Here is an 11,047-nt window from a genome sequence, read left to right as displayed (position 1 = left end):
AAAACCACAACCACAGACCAACCATAGACCCTAGCTTTAATCATAACCTCACCACACCCTACCCAATCAATAACCTTACCTCTACAAACCATAACTCCACCTACACAGTCAGACACGCCACCCACAACCACCAAATCCACATTCTACACACCCAAACCCCTGCCCAGCGGGAAGTATAAAAAGGCCCCAATATATGCCGATCCTATCCTCGATAGGATCGTCGCACTGGAGGAATTCAACGCCAAGTGTACTGAACGGGAGCGGGTATTGCTTGAGTATTTGAAAACTCTGAAGCAGAAGGACTTGGAGGTAGAAAAGGAGAAAATGGGGCTTCTGGAACGAATTGCAAAGTTGGAGAAGGAACGGGACCTTGACAAGGCGGGGATTTTCAGTCAGAAGGGGTGGATCAACACCCTCCAAAAGCGAGTTGACAATCAACAAAAGCTGATCAATGATCAATCTTTGTCACTCGCTAATCATAATGAGGAGGGGTCTAGAGTGGAGGCTCGCGTGTCTACTTTGGAGAGGAGCTTACCATCTGCCTTTGTTCTTCAAAAGAAACTGGTTGCCGATCTGAAGACGGCAGTGGATAACTGGTGGATTGAGTTAGAGGCGATGGACTCTCGGGTTAAGATGTTGGAGAGTCAATAGGGGACTTCTCAGACTCTCGAAACTCTTATTTCTGAAAATGCCAATTTTAGTACCGAGATAGAAGCCCTGAAGACGAAGCTTGCTACCCAAGACCGTCTGAACGAGTTACAGCTCAAGATCAATGAAGAATTGGTGAGCAAGTATCAAGCGGCCTCAGAACTAATCGAGATGCGTAACGATGACTTCAAAACTCTCGAGGACCGTCTTGACTCGGTGCTTGGTAGTTGGAAAGGCTCGGAGGGAGCGGAGCAAACTCAAGGGCAACAACCGTGTTCTGGTCCGAGTGTTGCCGTTGGTATAGAGATGGCGGTGGCCTCTGAAGGTGAAGCAACTGTGGGAGTACTTGTACCACATGTTGGTGTTGCTTCAAGTGATGTTGGTACTGGTCTTGTCCCTCTGGACGTTGGAGGATCTACTACAAGGACCGTGGTACAAGAGGAGGAGGAAGATGACGAGGATGATGAGGAAGATGACGAGGAGAATGATCTTGACAATTTTGATGAAAATGATGATGACGAGGGAGGTGATGGTGATGATGGAAGAGATGGTGGTGCCGGAGTAGGAGGTGGTAGTGGAGCGGACACACAAACCGCTCCACATGATGATCAGCCAAACAAAGAACCCTCTACTATCAAGGCTTCAATGGGAGTGAGAGATAGGGATGCTGCGCTGGAAGATGAATTTAATGCTTTATTTAACGTTGATGATGTAAGGCAAAAAATGTGACAATGGACGGAATATGGTATTCCGGCTTGGATTCACCGGTGACGATGGACGATGATGTCTCGTTTTTCTGGTGGCTGTTAATGGCGGTTGTTGTAGCGGTTTTAGTTTGTTGATGTGGCAGTGGTAGGATGAAGAAGGCGTTTTTTTTAAGCTGTCGGAATACGTTTTCTGGCTGCAAGCGGCGGCGTTGGTCGTTGCTGGTGGTGAATGGTTGAGTTGCGGCTAGGGTTCTTGATGATGCTACTTCTCCATGCTAGCTGCCTGCTTACTTGCTGGACAAATGAATCGTGGGCTGCACCTAGTCCAATGTAAGGTACTATTCTAAGTTGGGCCTTATAAGGACATGTTGTTTATGCCAAGATTAATTGACCAGCTTGGTTATGTCATATGCTAATTTTTGGGATGAATTTATGTGGAATGTTTTTATAAGAGAATTATTATTCGTGTTGACCAAACTGAAGAAAGTCAAATTTATTCGGGTTTCGTCATTATTGGACCGTGTTCAAAGCATATTATTTATATGTTATTTTCAAGGCGTTCGAGAATTGGATCCTGAAAACGTGGGCTACGAGCATCCGGGATGCTTATTTATTAAGGTGATATTTTTTGAACAAGTTGGATTTAATAATAAATTAAATTGTTAAAGTTCTCACCTTGAAAATGTGGGATATGAGTATCTGGGATACTTATTTATTAGGGGTGAGCTACTTAAATAATTTCATTAAATGAAACAATAAGCTTTGTCATTTGATCGTTGTCCCCGGTATTTCTTCAAGCTCTTCTGAACTTATATTTCTTAAGATCCGAGATGGATAAAGAAGCGAGAACGTCTTCATGAATGAATTAGGTGGATCATACCTTGAGGGGGTGATTGAAGAAGCTTCGGTTATCGGGATGATTTGCGCAAATGCGAGACATGGTTCGACGATGTTTTGAGATCACAAGTCAAGGTGGTGATTGTAAGGCCAAAAATGTGACTTGCGATATCAAAGTATGAAACCCGTTATATATTTACAGTCAAGCTAATAATTAAAGTGGGAGAGAAAATCGGACACGAGACGAGAACTTCGGGCACGCGTTTAGCTTCAACGGGAAGAAATCTTCTAGAATGTTATTGTTTTGGCTATAAATAGGACTTTGTATTGTTAAGTTTTGTGTGTGTTTGTAAAATGTAAATCACCCACCCAAGGGGAGCTCACCTTGGGTGGGTCGGTTCGTCTATTTAATATATTAAATCTTTTAACCGATAACGAGATCGTTCATTTACTTTATCTTTATATTATTTATGTTCGGTCATTTGATTTACCGCACCCGTCTCGAGCGCTTATCAAGAACAAAGCCGTTTGTTGTCGGATCCGGTTTCGGGACCTAGAGATGATCTTCCAGGTACTGTATCTTCTCATGATACAGATGATCTTGCGCTTATCAAGAACAAGATCTCTGACGAGGACGATGGAATCAACTACTCTCCTCGTCCTGACACGCCTATTTAAGACGTCAGAGATTTGGCTTCCGAAGCTGATCCTGCGAATGCCCAGTAGCAGACTCGTCACACATGCCAAAACCAATGAAGAAAAAGTGGCATTGTGTGACGAGCCGTGGAAGTGCTCGCTGCCGCAACTACCCTTACCACGACTACGCGCTCATCTCTTATGCAAAGTATCACGTCGACAGCGAGTTGTGGGCGCTGCGAAGGGTAAACGGGACGTCACCTACATGCATTCCACTGAAATGCACACTTTACCCGAGCTTGATATGAACTACTTCAGGCGGGCTGTAGGTGACGGTGTTGGAGAAAAGAAGATGGAAAGTTGGTTCAAGCGCCACATGGATCGAGAATCGAAGATTCACTACGCCAACTTACAGCTTAATACAGGTTGGAAATACTAGAATCCGGCAGAGATTGATCTAGCAATGGGCAAGAACAGAATAACATGGAGATACAAGATGCCCAAGGAAGGTCGTGAGGTTTATCAAGGAGAGCCGTTCGAGCCGAATCTCCTCGACGACTTGCTTTTTAGGGAATTCGATAATAACATGGGTGAAGCCGTAATCCATCGCCAAACCATGCATCCGTTGCGTGTGTTTGATAAAAATGAGTTGATGGGCCTCAGCATGGAGGATGTTCTAAGTTTTACAACTCTCCTTTGCCCACTCTGGAGGATCATGGGAAACAAAATACCGACAAGAAAGTTGAAGCCTTCAACAAGTTCGTTCGCAAGCTTGTTGAACTTCCACTACCTGAAGACGATGCTTTGGAGTACGAGACCGACTAGAGACGAAAACGAGGCACAATACTAAAGACTAGAGGGAGATTGTTAGGCCCTATTTTGTATATTTGAAGTCTTTTGTATTGTTTACATATGTATATTATCGTCTTTGTATTTTCTCATGTATTTGGGCCTAAGGCCACATGTAAACAAAGCCTATTTAGGCCCAAGTTATTATTACATATGCATGAGACTTGCACTATAAATAGTGCCACTACAAGAAATTTGAGTTTTAGCGGCGACAAAATTCGTCGCTAAAGACCCCGTAGGTCGCTGCTAAAAGAAATAGCCGCGACATGTCGCCGCTAGTTCCACGCCGCTGATGCCCTGTTTGTCGCTGCTAATTCTGTAATGCATCGCCGCTAAAGAGTCGCTAGAGAAATTGCTGGAAATTTTGCTGGAGGCGGAGTTCCACATTTTGAATACGACAAAACGTTTGAGAAGCAATAAACTAAATTTGTAAACAAACCAAAACAAAACACACTTAGATTCTAATTAAAACCGTTTAAAATTACATGAACTTTAAATGACTTCTACATAAAATTACAAGAAATAAAAAATGGGTGGCCGGAACTTGAAAATACGGTGGTAGTCCGACAACGATAGAGCTTAATAGTGGTGGAGCTTGAAGGTAGCAGATCTTGAAAATATGGTGGCGGAGATTGACGGTGCCGAATCTTGAAATTACGGTGGCGGATCTGAAGTTGTTCCTGGTTACGGTATCATAGCTTCAAGAAGATGGTTGATGGTGATGTACGGTGGCCGGTTGATGTTTGAGGGGAGCTCAATCAATGAGGAAGATTGGGTGTTTGAGATCAGGTTGGTATGGTCTGAGGATAAGGTTGTGGTGTATGGATGTAAAAAAGAGTAGAGCATATTGTAGCCGTTAGATCAACTTGTTATCAATGGCTAGTAAGTAACCTCACATGAAGCATGCGGATCACGACCTTTAGCGGCGACAATCCCGATGTCGCTGCTATTGAGGTCACCACTATTGGTTGTTTTTCTTGTAATGTGCAAGACACTCACGCACACACAACCTTTTGCAAATCTACAATCTTTTCTTCTCACCAACTATAACTCTCTTCTCTACCCTCTCCTCAATCGAAATAACAAAGCCTCAAACAAGATCCTAGATCTCAGTTCTTCTAGTGTGATATCTGTAACATTTCGAATTTTCTAAACCCGTTTCCGTTTACATTTAACCCGATAGGAAATATTTTAGATCTCTATTATTAATTAAAATCAAGTATCTATTAGTATTTAAGTCCATGTTCATTTTATAACCCTTATACTTTTCCTAATGTTCATTTCTTGTTTTTTTAACATAAAAGACTTAATATTTAACCATTATCCAAACCACAAGGACCAATATTGTCAAAAAATGAAAGTTTTCTCATCACATCCCGGAGCGTCGCGTGGTGGGGGGTGGCTGTGGCCGCCGCGCAGCGCCTTGGACTACCTGTGCAGATCAGTTTCGTCTCAGATCGTTTCCTAGTTCGTTTTTGGCCCGAAATCGCTTATTTTTGGATGAAATCAAGTGTTTTAAGCCCCAAGAAGTCCCTCAAAGCCTAGATACATGTCCATATACACTAACCCTTGTCCAAGAGCGAAATCCTCTGGTTATTCTATTGATTTGATCATTAAAGGCCCATTCGGTTCTTAAACAAGTAAGCTACCATATTGAGTTCGATTTAGTGAATCCTATATAAACATATCATTATTTCTCTACACAGACCATCCTTAAGCCCTAGAGGAGCCTTCTCAGCCGTCACCTCCTCTAACCATCACCTTCTCCTTCGGTTCTTGATGTTTTACTTGAAGATACGAGTCTTGAACAAAATAATTAATTAGATATTGCCATTTATATTCATGATAGTATCTTCGAGCTATGAGCAATCAGATCACGCCCCGGCATTTCTGCCTTAAGTTGGGGTGTGACAGATTGGTATCAGAGCCGAAGGTTATAAGATAGGTCATTAGAAATTGTCCTAGAAATATGCTTAGGACCCTATACGTGCTTATCTGAACTGCCTTATGTGCTATTAAAAAATGTTTACAGCTTGCTTAGATGAATTATTTTATTGTTTATCTTACTTATGTATTGCAGACACACACGAATTCCGAGGTTACGCCTCACTTTAAAAATATTTTTAAATGCTCTTATTTTTGGTAGATTTCGTTTTATTGTGGGAAATTCCTTAAGAATTCCCGTGTTTTGTTTTTGTTCTTTCACCTTGAAGCACGGGGGTATGACAAACCCACTTCACGCAATGACAACTCTTCTCGCCACAAACGTAAATCCACCTACCAAAACTGTGCTGCTAACCAAACCAACCCTCCACCCTCCAACCAAAATGGTCCTAACAAGAAACCTTATACCGGACTTTTCCCGTTATGCTCCATTTGCAACTATCATCATCCGACCCAATCCCTATGATGAATTTGCACCCAATGCCTTGCTGACACTTGCAGTATACCGCCCGGGATTCAAGATGCTTCACAACGATCTGTTTCGCTTACCCCTAGAACCACTACTACCCCATATGCTCAAACCAGTGTTCCTAATACCCGTGCTTGCTACCATTGTGGAGATGCTAGTCATTTTTGCAATACGTGCCCTCACTGAATCTGTGTTCGCCAATCTCAAATTAGAACTGCACCCTACTACACCATGGCTTATCAAGTCCAAACCCATCAGTCCTACACTCTCCAAGCTCTTCCTGTCAATCAAGATCCCTCCTACTTAGCTCCACTTTATCAAAGCCTGTACCTGCAAGTTCAAGTTTACTAGGCTTACACCACCCAAACCTCACTAGTGTCGTGTTTTCAAGCTCAACCTGCCCAAACTATTCCACATCCACCTGCATCGACTACTCAAGTTATTATGGATCCCACTACCTCAAGTGCTCTAAATCGTGTGAATCAAGGCAACCATATCTGAAGTTGATTGAAGACTCTGAAGATTTTTCCTTTATTATTTCTATCTTAAGTTATCTTATCTTTTTCGTTTATGCATTGTATTGACTCTGTAGTTAATCACGACATTGGATGATTTCAATTTGAACTATTTAAAGCATTTCGTTTCATGAATAAAGTTTCCTTTATCAAAGTTAAACTATTAGGATCTTGTACCTCCATCTCATTTCCTTATTCTCGATTATCTTAATAACATCTATTTCACGAAATTTGTTATCTTTCAATTTTCAAAATTTTACTTATAAAAGCAAAAGAGGTTTTCGAAATCTCACGGTTTTATTAATTCAACTAAAACCTTTATTAATTATCATTGGAAATTATATTTGGAATTATCAAAACATTTGTTTTCTCTTAAAAATTTTATTTTCAATGTTTTATAAACCACATAATGAAACGGATTATGCGGACCATCCGACGATAAGAGTAATTATGGATGCATACATAATTATCCAAATCCTCACATGGAAATCATAATAAGTACAATTGTGTGTCATGATATAGAACCGAAAGTAGTTTGAGTAATGGTACAAATGTTAAGATGATAAGGACATGGTGGATACGCCGCTGGTACATCCTATATATAAGTGCCCTTATCGGATTATCATTTGAAACGTTACTTCGATTATTGAACGTTCTGTGTTATGATATTTTCCTTAAAAATTTAATTGTTTTCAAAACGATGATGTTTTAGTTTTCCTTAATTTCAGGATGAAATTCCCTAAAGTAGGGGAGACTGTAACATTTCGAATTTTTCAAACCCGTTTTCGTTTACATTTAACCCGATCGGAAATATTTTAGATCTCTAATATTAATCAAAATTAAGTATCTATTTGTATTTAAGTTTCCCATGTTCATTTTATAACCCTTATACTTTTCCTAATGTTCATTTCTTGTTTTTTTTAACATAAAAGACTTAATATTTAACCATTTTCCAAACCATAAGGACCAATATTGTCAAAAAATGAAAGTTTTCTCATCACATCCCAGAGCTCCGCGTGGTGGGGGGTGGTTGTGGCCGCCACACAGCGCCTTGGACTACCTGTATAGATTAGTTTCATCTTAGATCGTTTCCTAGTTCGTTTTTTGCCCGAAATCGCTTATTTTTGGACGAAATCAAGTGTTTTAAGCCCCAAGAAGTCCCTCAAAGCCTAGATACATGTCCATATATATTAACCCTTGTCCAAGAATGAAATCCTCTAGTTATTCTATTGATTTGATCATTAAAGTCCCATTCGGTTCTTAAACAAGTAAGTTACTATATTTAGTTCGATTTAGTGAATCATATATAAACATATTATTATTTCTCTGCCACAAAGCATCCCTAAGCCCTAGAGGAGCCTTCTCAGCCGTCACCTCCTCGACCATCACCTTCTCCTTCGGTTCTTGACGTTTTACTTGAAGATACGAGCCTTGAAGTTTGACTTTGCTTATGCACCAACCTTTGACTCATCGTTTCTCGTGATCCTTTCACTTTCCGGGTAAGTTGTAAACATAGAAATCGTTCATATGCATTCCCAAGTCAATAAACTTCAATCAATATCGGTGGTTGAAGGGTGTTGACTGGTCAAATCATTTAAAACTCGTTAAAGGGCAAAACAGTCAACAAGTTTAACTTTATGTTTTCTCATACTTCTGATCGGATTCAATGTTCGGTCCAAAAAACTTTTATTCTCATAACGATATTTTAAGTCTACTGACTAAAACCCGACTTCCGACTAGCTGTTCGGATTCTGGTCAGTACCAGCTTGCTTAAATCTTAAATATAACATAATCCGAGTTCTAGATGTCCGTTTGGATTTATTCCAGTGGCATTAAGTTCGGTTCTGATCATTAATCTCGTTCGACGCATAGTGGACGACTCACTTAATCTTTAGTTCGTTATCTTAATTATTAATCACTTGCGTTTAATCTAAGGTGAGTTTTATCATTCCCCTATTTTACTCAGTTTTCTAAAATGTCTTGGAGGCATATGCGTATATCATTCTATATATATATATATATATATATAAAATAGCAAAAGTATAATTGTGTGTAATTAATCAAATATACTTGTTATGTGTTTACTTGTTTATGTGAATTCGTTTGACATATCCCCTTGTGGAGGGTTCTCATTGACCAACGCCCGATTCTCTTGGCAACGGTCTTATTATTATTTTCTCATGGTTGATTTACCGGCGCCCGATTCGCTTGGCAATGGTTTAATCGACAACTTATTTGCTCATGGTTTGATTTCATTACCGCATTTATTACGTTTTGCTTATTTCTTTTATTTATTATATTAACATTATTTTATTGCAAAACTGGTGATAAACTCACTCAACATGTGTTGTTGACAAACTCTGTTTTCTACACATATGCAGGTTGTCATAGAATTGAAGTTGAAGTATGGACACTTAGAAACACCATAGGTTTTAACGAAGACAACCATTGTTTAAGTTTATTTGGATTATATTTATTTATTTGGAATATTTTGTTATATTTGGGTATTGTGTGTATTATTTGAATAAAATAATTAATTAGATATTGTCATTTATATTCATGATAGTATCTTCGAGCTGTGAGCAATTGGATCACGCCCCGGCATTTCCGCCTTAGGTTGGGGTGTGACAATATCCGCTAGCACTAGAGAGATTAATCTAAGAATATTGTTGTTAGATCTAGTTTCGGGACCTACATAATATATTGAGTTGGAAGAAATTGGTTTTGGATAGAAAAAAATATTAATGTATGAATAAGTTGTACTTGTGTAGGATAAAAATTCAAGAGAGAAAAATTAATTTATAAAAATATATAAATTCTTAATATTTTTTAGTTATAATAATTTGATTTGTTATATTAGTTGAATAGATAACTATTATGGTTTATTAGTTACATTAATTAAAGAGAGTGAACGCATTTATACTTTCTTCATTTATCTTTTAGCATTTAAAACCTAAAATAAAACTAATGCCCCATATTCATTTATCGTATTTCTCGCAATAATATCCTTTCTCGCCTGAACTAAATGGGTCAAGTTATTCTACAAAGGACACAAAAATGATAAGGATGAGAATGATTTATAACAACACAAAAAAACACTTTAAAAAATTAAAAATAAATAAATAAAAAATCATAACTCAAAATTTAATAAAAATATACAAAAACCTTTCCACCGTCTTTCTTGTACTTAAAAAAAACAAAATGTTGAGGGAGAAAGATTATTGTGTCTTTTTGTTTATCATTGTGCTTTGTGTTCATTTTCGTCATTGATTGTGTCTTTTTTTCTTGACATTGTGTCTTTTTTCTTGACATTGTGTTATATTAGTCAACATTGTGCTACATTTTGTTCGGCATTGTGTTATATTTTGCGATTTATTTAGTCTTCTTTTAGTTATAATTGTGTCTTTTGTTCATTTTCGTCATTGTGTCTTTGTCTCTGAATTGTGCCTTTTCGGGTTTTTTTTTGGAACAAGAATGACGAGTGAAACATTTTTGTTTTTTAATTTTTTCATTTTTTATTATATTCGAGTTATGATTTTTTTATTAATTTTTTTGGAATTTTTGGGGGTTTTTATGTGGCCACAAATCCTTCTCACCCTTCTCATTTTTGTCTCCCTTTGTATTTTAACTTTACACACACACACACACATATATATATATATATATAGGATCAAGTTCACATGAGAACTTTTTAGAAATTGAGAACTATGAGAACCATTTTAGACCACAAAAAACCAAAAAAGAAAAATAATCATAAAAAAAAACACAAAAATAAAAAAACTAAAAAAACCAAACTTCTTATTTATTATCCCGGTTTCTAAAAAAACGTAAAAAAAATATTATCGGTTTAGCTAAATTATACATATATATGTATAATATGTACATATATGTACACACATGTTTTTTCCTACACACATATGTATATTTTAAGGTAAATGATAATGTACATATGTGCACATTACGTAACTAGAGATTAAATGAAAGTATATATATGTGTCTAGGTATAATTCGAATTAAAACAAAAATTTGTTTTTTTTTGTTTTTGTTTTTTAATGAAACCGGAATGAAATATAAGAATTTTGTTTTATTTTTTATTTTTTAAAATTTTTGTTTTTTTGTTTTAATAATTTTTTAAATATTTTTTTAAAGGCTTTTTAGTGTTTTAAAATGGTTTTCAAAGTTCTTAATTTGGCAATAATAATATTTTAAATATCATTATATACTTTTCAAAATATTTCATTTTAAGATTGTATTTACAAATATAACTAATTTAATTTATCCGCCTGTACGTGGTAATGAATCTATAATATATATAAACGAAACCCTTAAAATCCTATGTATTACGATGTGGTCGCTTCCCCCATTTTATTGAAGCAACCAGATTTCTTGATTTTTAAATGGACGCCTCTCATTAATTTAACCCAAATTCCTGGGTATGGATC

This window comes from Bidens hawaiensis, unplaced genomic scaffold (assembly GCF_021521415.1).
Source record: "Bidens hawaiensis isolate Kalapana, Puna unplaced genomic scaffold, B.hawaiensis_p1.1 tig00004733_1, whole genome shotgun sequence".
In the NCBI taxonomy this organism is placed as follows: domain Eukaryota; kingdom Viridiplantae; phylum Streptophyta; class Magnoliopsida; order Asterales; family Asteraceae; genus Bidens; species Bidens hawaiensis.
Note: the sequence above shows the minus strand (reverse complement) of the source record.